We start from the raw sequence: 15331 nt of genomic DNA, 5'->3' as shown, positions 1-15331 counted from the left end.
GATCCATAATGGTTGTGGATGAGAAGACCTGGAGGTCCAGCAGTTGATCAAACCAGCCTATGTATCATCTTTTCACTGTTGCTTAATGAGTTGTTGACTCTATTGTCTCTCCCTGTTTGAAACCAGGGTTCAAGTATAGCCCAGAAAACGTCAAAGATGATGGAAATATTTAACAATTCTCACCATGGCCCCTACTGGCTTCACGGGGTAATGGACTGCGCTCAAAAATCCTTCCAGCACCATATGCCCAAGGATGAGTCAGAGGGTTTTTTCTACCATGGCAAAGCCAGGAAAAGAGATAACAGCAGTTCCTGGCCAGAGGAAAATCTGGGAAGCAACTGGGCTTTGAGAAATGCAGCGGGATCTGTGCAAACCACAGCTCAGGGGCTGGAAACCTCACTACTTGTTAGGCTGATCTCAACAGGTGAGGTAAGGATGAAGCCATGGGTGTAGCTGGGACCCTCATTTATTACTCCCAGAAATGAGATGAGTAGTTATGCTGAAATTATTGTCTTGTGCCACAAGGTTTCAAAGAAAACAGAATTTTTGGGCCACTAAAGTTGCTGTTTCTGTCATGGTCATACAGTCTAGTACTCATCTGGTCCTCATGGAATACATGGTTTTACGTAATGTCCAGGTTCCCTGACATATTTCTGGACTTATTCTTTACTCTGTTTTTCTCCTTTTCCATTTTTTCCTATGTCTTTTCAATCTAACAGCCGATTAGAGGCAATTCACTTCTATTTTATAAGATGATGACAGCATTATTTTTCTTTTTTTTTTTTCAGCTATAATCAGTTTGCTAATCATGGAAATGAGCTCCTGTAGTTAATTTTCTTATAAGCCTATTTATTCTTTAAATGCCTTGAAAGCAAAATTTAATAGTTTCAGGAACTAAAAGATGGATTTGATGTTAATTCCTGTCATGGCATGCATGGAAATGTCTACATGATAAAATAGTACTATTGTCATTCTGCAGTTTAAGCCATTTGCCTCACTTTTTCTGGTAATGGGATAATTTCATGTAAAGTGAGGGCTGGATATTCACCTCCACAGAAAACTTCATCCATTCAGCCTACCTTGCCCGTTGCCAGTTTAATCCAACAACTTCCATAAAAATCAATGCTGTTCATGTCTTTGGGGAGCAAAACAATTCCTAGCCCTTTCTAGGGAGACTGATCCAGGTAGGACCATGCCTAGGGGCTAGCGACTCAAACTGGGATGTGAAGGGCTAATATACCAAGCATTTCCCCTTCAAAGCTCTGCAAGCTACCTTGAGAAAGGACCTAGGAGACATGGTGTCTTCCTAAATCACCAAGTTCCTTGTTTAAGAGCAATACTCCTGGATGCTGCAAAGAAATGCCCCTACATGCAGCTCTTGTTTTCATTTTTTATGGAGAGCATACCATTATATCTGTCTTTTCCTAGCTATTTTTCCTAGAGTTTATCTGTCTGTCCATCCATCTATCCATCCATCCCATCTGATCAGTTAAGTAACAGTCTTCATATTTCTCTCTATAATGGTCCTTACTCACTGAAAACCTCAATCCAAGCTAACCTTTTGGCATCATCAGGCCTACTTCACACAGTAAAATCCTCCACAAGGAACACAGCGTAGGAGTGGGCCATAAATAGTTTGCAGGTGTGAACAGAAAAGAATGCTTCTCCAGTGCTCTGCAATGGCAGGAGGGCCAAGATGTATTATCAGGCATAGAATTGCTTCTGTAACTAATATTTTGTTTTGTGTTACAGATAAAGCAGAACTAAACTAATTAACAATTATTTTTCCTCCCTTCTCACTTCTCCTGGCTTAAAACAACAAAAGAGCTCTTGCATCTCCAAAGTCAATTAGTCACTGGGCTAGAACATAGGCTTTTGACATTGTAATTAGACTTCATTAATGGATCGCCAACGGCAGCAAGATGGAAACCTACTAGATGAGCCTCTCTTTGCATTTTCTTTCAGCTAATTACATGCTTATCTTGGAAATAAAAGATGCTGCACACAATGAAAAAAAACACTTATATGTCCCAAATTGTGGAGTGATGGGCTTATAGTGAAAGCCTCTTTGCTGGAGGTTGTAAAATGATCCTTCTGCAGACATGAAACTTCTTTTCCCTCTCTTTGCTGCTGCATCCTACATAGGACCACTCCTTCCCTCCACATTGCCACTAAGTCCCAAGTTCCCCTAGATCTTCCGGCAAAATAATTTTTAAAATGCTGTCCTTTAGGTATGGAAAAAATCCTTGACCACTTTTTCCTTACCTCCCCTTGGGTGCTGAGCATGCCACTGAAAGACTGAAGACTCCACTGCTCCCCAAGGCAGGAGGAAAGCTCTGTCTTCCAGCAGAGCTCTTTTGCCAACAAGATCCCTCTGGGGAAGCAATTTTCTCATGCAGGTCATTGATATTATAACACAGGGCCATTAGTAATCAAATAAAAAAGTGCTTTCAATTAAACTGAGGGCTTCTAGCTTGGTAACATCTTTCAATAGCAATTTGTAACACTAATAGAGTGTAATTGCTGCTAATGAATGGGTAGGTAGCAGACCAGTTATTATTATGATTTTTCTCCAAGCAACATCAGACAGTGAAACCTGTCTCAGGCTGTATGAATTTACTGTTCCTTGTGAAAAGCAGCGAGCTTCCTCTCTCTTAGTCCTCTGAGGTAATTCAGTGAACAGGCAGTTTAAGGTGCTAGTAAATTTATGTTGTGCAAATTATTACTTGTCATTTTATGTTCAACTTGGGAAGAGGCTTCAACAAGCCAGAGTACACTACCCTGTATAATTCCTTTAGTGATGAACTTGCTAAGGATCAGAGCTCTGGCAATAAATTGTAAGTGGCTTTATACTTCAGATAGTCATTTGGATTTATTTATTTTTTAATCACCAATCACGGCAGGAACTGCTTTGTGAGTTTTACAATTGTTGTGGTATTTTACTGTTCTGTGGCCTATTCATTCCCACTATTATATACTGTGTAGATTAGACTAGAGATAACAATAAATGCTGAACAGTTATCTGTCCTCAGGTAGTGCTATGTTCTTTGGCAGAGATCAGATTGCTATCCCTCTCCTCCAGATGGAGAAAGTGAACCCTAACAAGGCAGAGCAGGCGGCATGGTAAAGTGCTTGAGGCGCCGTAGGGATGGGCAGGAAGGGAGAACCCTTGTTCTCCAGGGCTATCCTAGGGCAGACGAAGGACGAGGCACACAGGTAATTTTAGTGCTGAGCCACGAGAGGTGCATTACATCCTATACCTCTGCGCACACTCACACCCCTCTGGTTTTCCATCCTGGATGACGGAGACCTGTCCACAATCAACAGACGGCAGCTTTTGGCAGAGCCTGCGGTGGAAGGGATGTCTCTGGGGTCACAACAGGCTTCCCCCCCGCCCCCGGCTCTCACACCGCACAGCTTTCTGTCCCGAACTGGTGTGACCTTCTCCTGATGAAAATGTCCACATTTTGGAGAGAGAGAGAGAGAGAAGGGTAAAAACCCCGTTCCTCTGCTTGGAACTGAACTTTGCAGCACAGAAGCTGCAGGTTCGTACCACAGCCAGCTCTTACGAGGCAGCACAGCAAGGGAAGAAGCCCCAGGTACAGTGGGTGTAGGAGTTAGAAAGGGGCAACTTCTCCACCTCCAGCAATCAGCTGGAAACAGGGACTTTGGTTACCACAGCACAACCTTACGCAGGTCGGATTAGGGAGCTGGCGTGGGCATGTCCTGTCCCAGAGCTCCTGGTGAATTAATGTGCACGGGCATCTCCGCAGACAGCAAGGAACACGAGTCAGTATTGCAGCGGTTGCAGTCGGGTCATGTGCCAGGGCTCCCCGGAGTCTCAGGGACTCTCTTGCTAGACCTTTCAGTAAGGCATAAAATTAATAAACCACCTACATGGGGGAAATCGCTTCCTGACCTTTCATGCAGTCAGACTTCAGTTTGTCAGACCTGACACTTCTGGGTTTTATCAGTGTACCCACAAATTAGCCACGGTGTCTCACTAACTAATAGGAAGAAAGTAATTACTAGAGCTACCGCTAGAGCTGATAGCAAGGGCTACTTTGGGAAATAAAGGCTTAATTTCAAATATATATGTAGGAGATCTTGATAGCAGCAGGTGTAAGGGGAAAAGAAAATTTAAGGTAGACATAGATGTGGGAAGAGACACACAATAGTTGAATTGGAAGTATATTTGGAACTGAAGTGCAATCTTTTTAGCATGTAGAACAGCGATGGAAATTCTCAAACCCACAGACTGTTGCCTTCTAGTAATAAGTGAACAAAGTGAGAAAACTCACAGAGAGAAAGTAGTGACAGAAAGATAGTTTTTTTCATGTCTCAGGGGCCCGTCCCCAAAATCAGAATTGGGGGGGGGGGGGGAAGGGTGAGGCGAGACTGGCATTAAGCCAACAAAACTTCATCTGCTTAAAAGGGACCACCTGCGACAGCACGTTGCAGACCTCGACGTGGTGTGCTGGGGTGCAAGGGCTGGTGGCAATTTGGCTGAAACAGGATCAAGCCTGTGTCTTCCTGGTGGCCAGGATGTACCAAGGGGACCGGGATACTTCTCCTCTCACCGCGCTGGCCGCTGGGAGCGGTAAGGCTCAGAGATCCAAGGACTATTCCAGATGGGCAGGGGCGGCTTTTCAGGTAGGTCTGGGTTCCACCCTCACTCTCTATAGGATCATACTGGGCCACATTTCTTACCAAAACCTCCAGTTTCTCCACATCCCCAGCCTATTCTGGAAAGCCTCAGAACACCAGATGCTCAAAAAATGGGCAGATAGCTGGCTGCGTGTGCAAAAGGGAGTGTGATAAATGTGAGAGGGAAAGGATCCTCGCTTTAAAATGCGTATGGCTTCCTGGCTTGGATAAGGCTGTCTGCCTTAGAGCATGAATAAAAGAAAAAAAGCTGTGCTTGTTCTTTTCAGGTACGTTTTCCTTAGCAGAGGACACTTGGGACAGCGGTTAGAGCAGAGAGGGGCTAGAGACAGCCCCTTAGCAGAGCAGCTGGTGGGCTCCAAGGCCCCCACACCGCACGCATGCAGCCAGGCGGTTAGATGCAGAGCTGCCCTGCAGGAAACCTGCCTCCGGGTGCCCACCCACAGCCTTGGCCATTCCCTGCATGAAGAAACAGCTCTGGATGACAGAGACGCAGAGCAGGAGTCAGGCTGGTTTTTCTGACGGTGTGTTGGACCGCGGGACGTCTCCAGAGGCGGAGAGGGACTGGGAGCAGTGCCACATGAATTGAACTGGGAGCACTGGGACCCCGTCCCTTCTGTTTCCCCATGCTACACCCTGGTGTGTTCAGTGTAGGCTCACACAACACAGACCCCCTGGCACGCGGGGGCAGCCCTTGTCACCATGTACATCCCTGGGCACCCAGAGGAGCCCAACACTTGTGCCAGGCTCTGCTCATGCCCTGTCCCGCTTGGTGCTGGATGCAGCCGGGTAGGGAACCTGTGGTGGTGACTTGGCTTTGGGGAAGACCTGCGCCATGGCAAGACCCACAAAACCCCACAGGCAGTCCTTTTGGAGGCAGCAGGATTAGGCCAACAGGATGTCCCTGGGCACATCCTCTGAAGGATGCGCCTTTGCAGCAGCAGGTGAAGGGGGGGAGCAGTATCAGCAATGCAAAAACTGCTTTCCAAGACGGGGAGGGGGCTGCAAGCCTGGCTTTCCATCTCCATTACACAGTGCCGGGATGCTCAATCCTTGCAATAAGTCACCGTGGGCACTAGATGTCCCCATCTGAATGCAAATGACAACCTGCCAACACCCCCTCCCCCCCCAAACGAAACCTACACCCCCACACCACTACCCTGTTGTTCTCCTTGACACTGACAGTAATTAAAGATAACACCACTTAGCCTTCTGTCATTTGCACTGAATCAGTAATGTTTGATTTGTTTAACCTTTGCATCAAAAAAAGTTAAATAAATAAATAAGCACCTCTGCGGGGTGTGCAGTGCCAAACAAGGAATCAACAGCAGCCGTGGCTGACGTGGTGCTACACGAAGGTTGCACTGAGGCCACGCTTACGCCTTGGCCCCGGTTTGATGCACCCCGTTTGCCTCCCGCATCCTCTGTACACCACTGGGCCGGTGGGACTCTTCCCCTGTGCTGCCTTCTCATCCCTGTTATGGGAGGGAGCAGGAAGGAAAAGATGTTGAGCCCTTCCTCAAACAGTGCTGCACTGAGCCAGAACTGGCCATAACGACTGCTCCCATGTCACTTTTCATGCTGAGAGCATTAATGAACCCTGAGGTTGATCAGGGTTGTCTGATTACCTGCCAGGTAGCTCCAGGTGAGGGAAAGGAAGGCACAAAGGTGATGTGAATTCCCCGAGTCCAGGGAGTCATGTTGGAGGTAGGAGACAAGGATGGCCAAACCAACCAGCATGAGATGGCCACGAGTAAAGCATGGATGTGAGATTTTCAATTATTAGAGGTTCAGAAGGGGGGTCAGGGTAGAGACCCTTGAGGTGTTCAGAGATCAACTGGACACAGCCTTGAGCAACCTGCTCTGCGTTTGCCCTGCTCTGAGCAAAGTGCAGAACCAGACACCTCCAGATGTTCTCCCACCCATACAACTCTGTCCCAACACCTCTCCTCCAGACAGTTTCCTGGTCTCCATTCCTATGAGCCTGGAGTTTGGCTGCCACTCTCTGGATCCTGATGTTACCCAGCTGGCTGTCATCACCCTGCAATGCTGCCCAGAAGTCCTTGCAAGCTGCATTACAGCATCCTCTGCAATTACTGTGTCCCGACCTAAAGCCTGGGCCAGCAGGATTTTGGTCCTAAACCAGATTGTCTCCACTCAGACTTCAGGAGGGCTCAGAAAGCTGTGATCTCCCCTCATCTCCCTGGCTGCATCCCTTAATGCAGTGCACGAGAAAGACCTCATGAGAAGGGGTTGGATGCCTTGCTGGACAGACTCTTTTCTCCATAGGGGCAACCTCCATCCCTGATCTCATACTCCGGGCACAGTCAGAACATTTTTCTCGTGGCGGGCTGGTTCCCAGACAAGGATTTACCATCCCCGTAGGCTTCCTTGCAGGAAGCCGGGCTGTTCCTCTGGCAGAAGCTGGCTGTGGACAGCCCTTGTGGCAGCTGTAAGCTATCCCCTGCTGCCCATGCTTCTCTTTCCAGCTCCTCTGTCTTGTTTTACCTGGCTGCTTATCTCAGACTTAATATTTCCAGGTCATTTAAGCTGCTTTATTTCTTAAGGAGAGGCAAGTGGAGACTGTAACCAGAGTTGATAAATTCTTAGACTTTGACCTCAAAATTTATCTGCTCAGGCTGACACTCTCCGTTTCTCCAGGCTGTGCAGAGGAGGACGAGTAGCTCTATTTCCCTTGGAGACAGGCTTTTGTTTAGAGGCAGAGGGTGACTCCATGGCAGACCTCTTGCAGAGTGCCCTGCTTGGGGGTGCTGATCTTTAGGCTCAGGGTTTATTCAACCTGGGATCAGCTATTCCCTCTTCAGTGGCCTGATTTTGTCATGCTAGCACACAACGTCCCACGGGGACATTTTTCTTCTTTCTCTCTCAAAAGAGAGATCACAGAACTGATTGGGCTGTGTGACAAGGCTGATCCCATAATATGTCCAGGAACTGCAAGACATCATTTCTCACATCACAGGAAAATGGCCCACAGCCATCAGAAGGAAAAAAAAAAAAAAAAAGAAGGAAAAAAAAGATGCTCTAATAGCAGGCCATTATCTCATGACAATGGCTCTGTTAACACATGCTAACCCTTCCAATGTGCTTAGAAATCTGAGAAATGAAATGAAAGGTGCTGTCGCTAAGGAGAGCTTGTATTTAGTGTTTCTGTCCAAGTGGAGAAATGGGAAGTGGAATTTGAGACAGCGGTCCTACAGGCTTAAGGAAATAGATTGAAAAATGCATTTGGAGTGCGGAAACAGCATAAAACATGTTGCAGTTTGGTTCATTTGGGATTCCAGTCATACAGGCAGTGACACTGTGGAGGATTTAGCTTGCCAATCAACATCTTATTTATTTCCTCTGAACAGGATATCTTTATTCTGTGGCCGTCTCTGCCTCCGAAATCTATGGAGGCTGCAAAATCAAGCAGCTTGGCTCACTTTTTGTTGTTGGTTTGTTTTGTCCAGAGCAGCACAAGAAGTAGGAAAATATCGATACTAAGGAGAGAGGTCCTTGGCACCGTGGGATGGGTGCAGACTCATTCACCTCCAGGTCACCCAGCTGTGCCTGGCTCAGGGATTACATGATGGTGAGGCTGGAGTTCAGCTTGCCAGGGATCATCTGCTTGGTCTTGGGTAGAAATATCTGCTTAAGTGCCTTAGGCAGGGGTGGATGAGGAGAGGAGTGAAGCGATTTAGAAGAGGACAAGGAGAGACTGGAAAAGAAAAATCCACCTTTCTTGTCCTGCATATTCTCGCCACTTGAGGCGGGGTCCCAGATGCACGGTTCATGTCTGGTGGCCTGTGTAAAATGAGTAACAGCCCAGAGCTCAAACCGAGAGCTGCTCTTGGCTGACTGCACCAGAGGCAAAAACCCTGGTGAAAGGCTTGGGCCATGGACCCAAGCCTGGAGGGGGTCCTGTTCAAAGCCCAACCTCCCCCCAGCAAGGAGCTCAGTACCCAAGGGAACGTGGTACCCAAAGGAATGCCATGGGGCCAGCACTCCAGGGTTTCCAACCTGTCAGAGCTGGAGCAAGAGCATCCCTTCACTCCCCTCCAGAACCTCTTGGATGGTTCCAGCTTCATGGGGCATCCCCATGGTCTTCCCAGATCCCTGGAGTTCCCAAAAGTCAGAGAGAGTCCTGGTATTTTGTAAACTCGAGGACTGTCCCAAGAGTCTGGGCAACCAGAGGGTTGGTATTGTTTCAGGGGGGAAACAAAGCAAAAGAAAGCATTTCAAACAGAAACAACTGTTTGAGGTTAGCTCTTTTTTGTTTTGGTTTGGGTTTTTTTAAAGTGTTTCCAGAACTCCCAGGGTGGGAGAGAGCATTCAAATTCTCATTTTCATTCTGCTCAAGAAAGAAACCTTTTCCTGCAGTTGTTCTCTCAAAAATTAATCCGATTTTTTCCACTAACCCTCCCTGAATCAAATAAAGAAAAAGGGTCATTTAAATGAAAGCCAGTGCTCAGAAGGTTTAATACATTAAATTAGATGCAGTGAAATAAAAACACACTGGACCTGTTTCTTCAATGAAGTATTTATATAAAAGATCTCCCTATTAAAAATGAATTTTTGCCTTTGTTTTTCCCCAAAAATATTTGAAATCTACTACAAGAGAAAAAAAACGTTCCAAAAAGAACCATCAGAAAATAAGTCTGGATTCAAATTAATGTAACATTATGTTTTGTTTGGGGTCTTGGAACTGGAAAAATAGACTTTTTTGTAGACAAAAATACAGTAAACTCAAGACAGTGGGGAGGAAGGCCACACACTGAAATATTAGCACAGAAAAATGTTTTTTGCTTCAAAAAAACCCAACCAAAAAACCCCAAGATTCACAGATTAGGCTGAAAAGAGACAAACAGTACCATTTCAATGTGTTGAATCACAGCCAACCTTCTTCATTTGGGTTTTTTTGGTTTGGTTTGGTTTTTTCCAAAGTTTCATGTTCCTCCCACTTAAAAAAAAAAAGAAATGTTGTATAACAAAATAATCCTGCTCACTTGAAACACTTCTAACCAAACATTTCCCTACCTCATTTTCTGTGGGAAAGGTGTTGATTTCCTGAGGAGCTCTGTGATGGCCCAAACTTCTCCACAGTCAGCCAACTTCTGCCTTTTACACCTCCTGGCAATCAGCCTGCTCACAACTCGGTGTAAAGGTTTCTTACAGACTCTAAAGGACAGTTGTTTACAAAGATTAGCACCATGAATTTCTACTAAATTAAGGTCTTGTGCTGCAGGACCTCTGAGACGTTGATTATCTTCAGTTCTGCACATTCCTTCACAGTTTCAGTCCATCACATTGCAGCTTCAGACAGCACCATCTCCACTCACACCAGCTCCCCTTTCACACTCATCTGCAGCGGGTCCCAAAATATTTTACACGCCACACCATTGCAGCATCCCTTTCTCACATCTGGGAGACAGAGAGGCATAAGCAGTCACAAGGATCAACAGCATCACTGATGGGTAGAGGTCACAATAAAACCCCAGGTCCCAACTGTGAGTACAAGGCCATCTCTGACAGGCTGAGCACCTATATTGGTGGGTCAACTGCTCAGGACCCAACTGAGCCTGGGTGCTGATGAACTGGGTGCTGCCCTCAGGACAGGGAAAGACACTGTGTCCAAAGAACTCACAGCCTACTGATAAAACATGACCGAGTGGTAAAAGAGCAACACAGCAGAAAGATGACAGACCTGCCACAGTCTTGCCTTGCTAAAAAGCAGTGGTCCACAAGGCTACTGAAACCCACCCAGGAGACGTTTCTGAAGGAAAAAAAATGCTCTATGCTTTTGTTATGCTGGTGAAAGCCAGCACAGGGCATGTCGCAGTTAAAACCCAAGAACCACATTGATCTACAAATGTTGCCTAGCAAAGCTAGTGTCTAGGCTTCAGTAGAATTAGTGTCACCCAGAAGCCTCATTCGCCTTCTCTGCACGGGAGTCAGTCCCACCCAGAACAGATACTTTTTCTTGCTTTTCCTTCACTCATTTGTTTCAGCCTTCTGGAAGAAAACAAGATAAAATATCAGTCCCTTTTTAGCGTGGGGCAGAAGGGAAGGAGTCTTATTGATAATAATAAGTGCTGATGAAGAGAAAGCACATCTGCAGAGGATACTTTCCAATAGATTATTGTCTGCTGGGTGTCGCCAGCCCATTTCCTCCCATCTGAATTCTGCTGGTGGAAGCACTCCCGAGACACAGCTTCACATCTGTACACAACACCAGAGCTCAGAAGAAATGTGAATCCTGGCTTTCAAATGCCAGTAATGAGAGGAGAGCGGGGGAGTAAGAATTGCTTCTTTTATTAATCAAATTCCCCCCTCCCATCTGCACCGCTTGCCATCATCCATTCTGGAGAGCATCGTCAAAGCATCAGGGCATGCCTGCCTAGCTGCTTGTGAAGTCTATTGGTAGAGTAGCCTCAGGTACCACATACTCAATTTGACAGTGCTACCACTGCCAAGGCTCTGGCAGCTAATGGAGGACTTTGTTTAGCTGCCTGGAGGGGTGATCCATCACACAGAGCTCAGGCCTGACTGCGAATGGAGGATGCCTGGCTCATGAGAGTGATAGCTATCAGGGTATCTACAGTAAGGACAAGGAAAGAGAAGCGTTCATACTCATCTGTTTAATCATCTGCGATTCCTAACCCATCACCTCTCAGCACCAAAGTGCTGAGGTGCCTGAGGGGAGAATGCAGCCTAGGGCAGAAGTGGACTCACAAAGAAGAAGCTGTCAGGAAATACAAGGGAAGAGCAAATCATCTAGGCATGGGCAAGGTCAGAAATCAAAGATCTCCTAATGTTCCCTGGCAGAGGAGGAAAACCAGCTTCAGTTTATTGCAAGCGAAATGGATAAAATGAGGTTCGTTGCAGGGGAAAATTATAGGAGCTGGGTCTCACCTGGGTTTCCAGTGATGCTCCTTGGTGACTGGTGACTGACATCAGGTATCAGTCATTCCCGGGAACTCAGACAACCAATACAGCCATTAATTCCTCATGGGGTACAGTTGCCTACGCTGGGACCAGTAAGAACCAGTTTCAAATTTTCAAATTCTTGTCATAGCCATTGTAAGTGCAAGGGTATTGAGCTGGAAGTCCAGCATCAGCAACTCTGGCCCAGGCTTTTGCGCACTGCTGGCCCGCTGAGCCCTGAGCACAAGCTAAGGGCAGGAGAGGGTGTCCAGGCTCCTGGGCTGTGTTAGCACGATACCTCTGCTGACAAGCACAAACCAAAGTCACGTCAGCACCAAGGTGGAGGAGAGTTTCCGACGGGTTGCAGCTCAGGCTCTCAGCACAGCCATTTTGCTGCCATGGGCCACTCTCACAGTAATCGCATGAGTCTGCAGACAGTGCTGGCTCCCAGCTGAGTGGGATAAGTGACGTCTGGGACATGGGGCAGTGTCCACCTGCAACACCCCTGGTGACCTCAGGCTGTCAGCTCTTTCCACTGGTGTCAGTGCTGGCCAGCACCAGCTGCTGCTTGCTCCCAGGCTGGCATGCCTCATGATTCCTACCTTTTTTTTTTTTTTCTCCTTCTTTTTTTTTTTTGAGATTTCTTTGACAAGCCAGTGGGTTCAGCTGCAAAGCATCAGCTTCTCCCTGCCCTACCAGGGATATAATTTACACCCTCAGAAATGAAGCAGCTGTGAGATGATCCAAGTATCAGAATGGGAATACCTCCACTGCAGAGTGGCAGCAGGAGCTGAATAGCTACGGCTGAGACCAGGAGCATCCATGGTCCAAGGTTGGGAGAAACAGCAAGAGTGCACTGCCCTGCTGCTGCAACTTTTTGCTCTCTCTCCAATTGTCATGGTTTAACCCCAGCCAGCAACTAAGCACCACGCAGCTGCTCATTCAATTTCCCCCCCACTCCCCACAGTGGGATGGGGGAGAAAATCGGGAAAAGAAGTAAAACTCATGAATTGAGATAAGAACAGTTTAATAGAACAGAAAAGAAGAAACTAATAATGATAATGATAACACTAATAAAATGACAACAATAATAATAAAAGGATTGGAATATAAAAATGATGTGCAGTGCAATTGCTCACCACCCGCAAATCAACATCCAGTTAGTTCCTGAGCAGTGATCCCCCCACCCCCACTCCACCCAGTTTATATACTGGGCATGATGTCACATGGTATGGAATACCCCATTGGCCAGTTTGGGTCAGCTGCTGTGGCTGTGTCCCCTCCCAGCTGTGCCCCTCCAGCCTTCTTGTTGGCTGGGCATCGGAAGCTGAAAAATCCTTGACTTTAGACTAAACACTACTTAGCAACAACTGAAAACATCAGTGTGTTATCAACATTCTTCTCATACCTAACTCAAAAACATAGCACTGTACCAACTGCTAGGAAGAAAATTAACTCTGTCCCAGCTGAAACCAGGACACCAGTGTTCCTCCCTGGGGGCTCACCAACTCCTGGGAAGCGAGTTTAGGGTTCATGTACATCATGGCATTTTGCAGCGACTTGGTACAGGCCTATGGAAACCCCTGTTGCTGGCTACATATGCTGGAAATTTAATCTGGGCATCAGCATGACCGACAAAGCTTCCGTTCAGGGCACTGTGCAATAGTGGTGCCAGGCCTGAGAAACTGTACCTGAGCAGTAGTCCGTGCTGTAAAACTCCAAAGAGTGCAGGTCTGGCTTCCTCTTGGAGGGTGGAGATGCTGGGAAGATGCAGATCTGCATTAGGTATGATTCAAATCGCCTGCAAGAGCTGACTCCTGTTGTGAAGAGTACAAATGGCTAAGAGGAAAACAGGGACAGGAAAAAGGGGGTTTGTCCTGCTTTTACAAGTAAAAACCCCGCAATGCAAAGGTTCAATGACTCACCCTAAATCACCACAGGCCTGTTCAGCACAGCATTCTCTCCAACATACTGCAAGACCCTCTTTAGACTGAGCCACTTTCCGATACATGCACTCTATCATTCTCAATGAAGCCATTTCCAATTTGACTTGAGGGTAAAAGGATTTGTGTAACTTTCTGTGGCCCAGTTGCAGCAAGAACATGTGATTTCCATTAGCATCAGCAGAAGTGATGAACCTGCACCTGTGAGAAAAAAAATGCATACCCCAAGATAAAAGTGACCCCATGTAAAGGATAATACATTTGAAGCTTTTAATCAATCCCATTAAGGAGAAGTGGTATCTACACTCCTGTAATCAAGATCCTACCTGCAACACTGCCCGTCTGGCTTAGACAAGCTTGTTCCTCTTTGCAGCCTTTTTCAGATATAGAGATTGCCTCGTGCTGAGGTGATATTGAATTGATTCAAAACAAGTTTTAGGATGTTTCAGGCATTAAAGTTCTTCGGGAAGGTCACTGGTTATACGGTACAAGTGGCTCCTTTTCAATCTACCCTTTAGTTTCAATTTACAGTTCTGCAGAGAAACATAGAGTGCTCTGATTCCTGGGTTTAGAAGGAAATAAAACAAACTCGTGGTGAGCATGGGCAGAAGTCTTTGAATTTGATTGTAGCAGCTCCTCTGTTTGTGTCAGTAGTTGGACTTTGGATCTCATGTCTAAAAGCACATTCTTTGCTGTTATGAGATTAAAGAAAAGTACAAAACCAAGAAATGTTGCCACAGCTGGGTCTCCTTGGTGTAGAGACTGCAGCCTGCTCACTTACCTCTGGGCACGTGACTGGCCACCAAGGGACCTTGTGAAATCCAGGGGGCAAGTATAGAGGGTATAGAGACAAAGTTAGGGACTGCAGGTATGGGAGTGGACTCTCGCATGCAGTATTGTAAAAAATGTCATACATCTGAGTCTTTTCACGGGCTATTGAGGAGAGAAATGTGACAGGGGATGATACATGGTATGAGCCCACAGAAAGTGGGGGCAGAAAGGTCTGCAGATAAGGGCTGTTGGAAGTCTCCTGGAGGACAATGTGGTGAGGTACCTGAATGATGGAAGAGTGCTAATGAGACGGATGTGCAAGAGGGGAAAATGGTAGTGGTGCATTGACCATGATGGTCTAAGGATTCCATGGAGACAAGTTTTGCAGGGAGAGGTAATAGGTTCTATTAGAACAATTGGTATCATTGAGGGGAAAAAATGACTAGCTTTTGAGCACCTAGTCATTGCAGGTTTATGAAAAGGAAATTGGGGTGAAGTATTACAAAAAGTACATGGAGAGAGAACTTGACACATGTATTCGTATAGCTGGTGGGCTGGTTGGTAGACCTTCTGTTGTCCGGTGCTCTTTCGGGGCATTTCCATTCATGGAGGCAGGTTGTAAAATGCTTCTGAATCAGAGTGGAATGACTCACATTTCCCTTGTTCTCATGTTTACTTATGTAAATGATAACAATACGCTCAGGACAGATGGACCTGGATCCTTGTTGCTCTCAGACAATGTACATTTTTCCTTTAGTGGCCAGGACTCCTGCTCTGCATTATTATGCACTGCAGTCAGAGATATGTTGGTGCAGTGAGCCATACAGGAGATGTATAGGAAGTATGAATCAACCCAAATATCCCCAGGATGAAAGCCAGTGTTCTCTATTCATGGGGAAATGGAAAATTCACTTAAACAAAACCAGCAAGTTGGGGACAATTTTCATTGCCAGGGCCAGCTACTAGAGAGAGACACTGCCACACTCTCTAAGCCAGGGCCACTTAATTCGTGGCAGTATGTCCATAAT

Source organism: Buteo buteo, chromosome 16 (genome assembly GCF_964188355.1).
Source record: "Buteo buteo chromosome 16, bButBut1.hap1.1, whole genome shotgun sequence".
Classification (NCBI taxonomy): domain Eukaryota; kingdom Metazoa; phylum Chordata; class Aves; order Accipitriformes; family Accipitridae; genus Buteo; species Buteo buteo.
The sequence above is the reverse complement of the archived record's forward strand: the minus strand, read 5'-3'. Positions refer to the sequence as shown.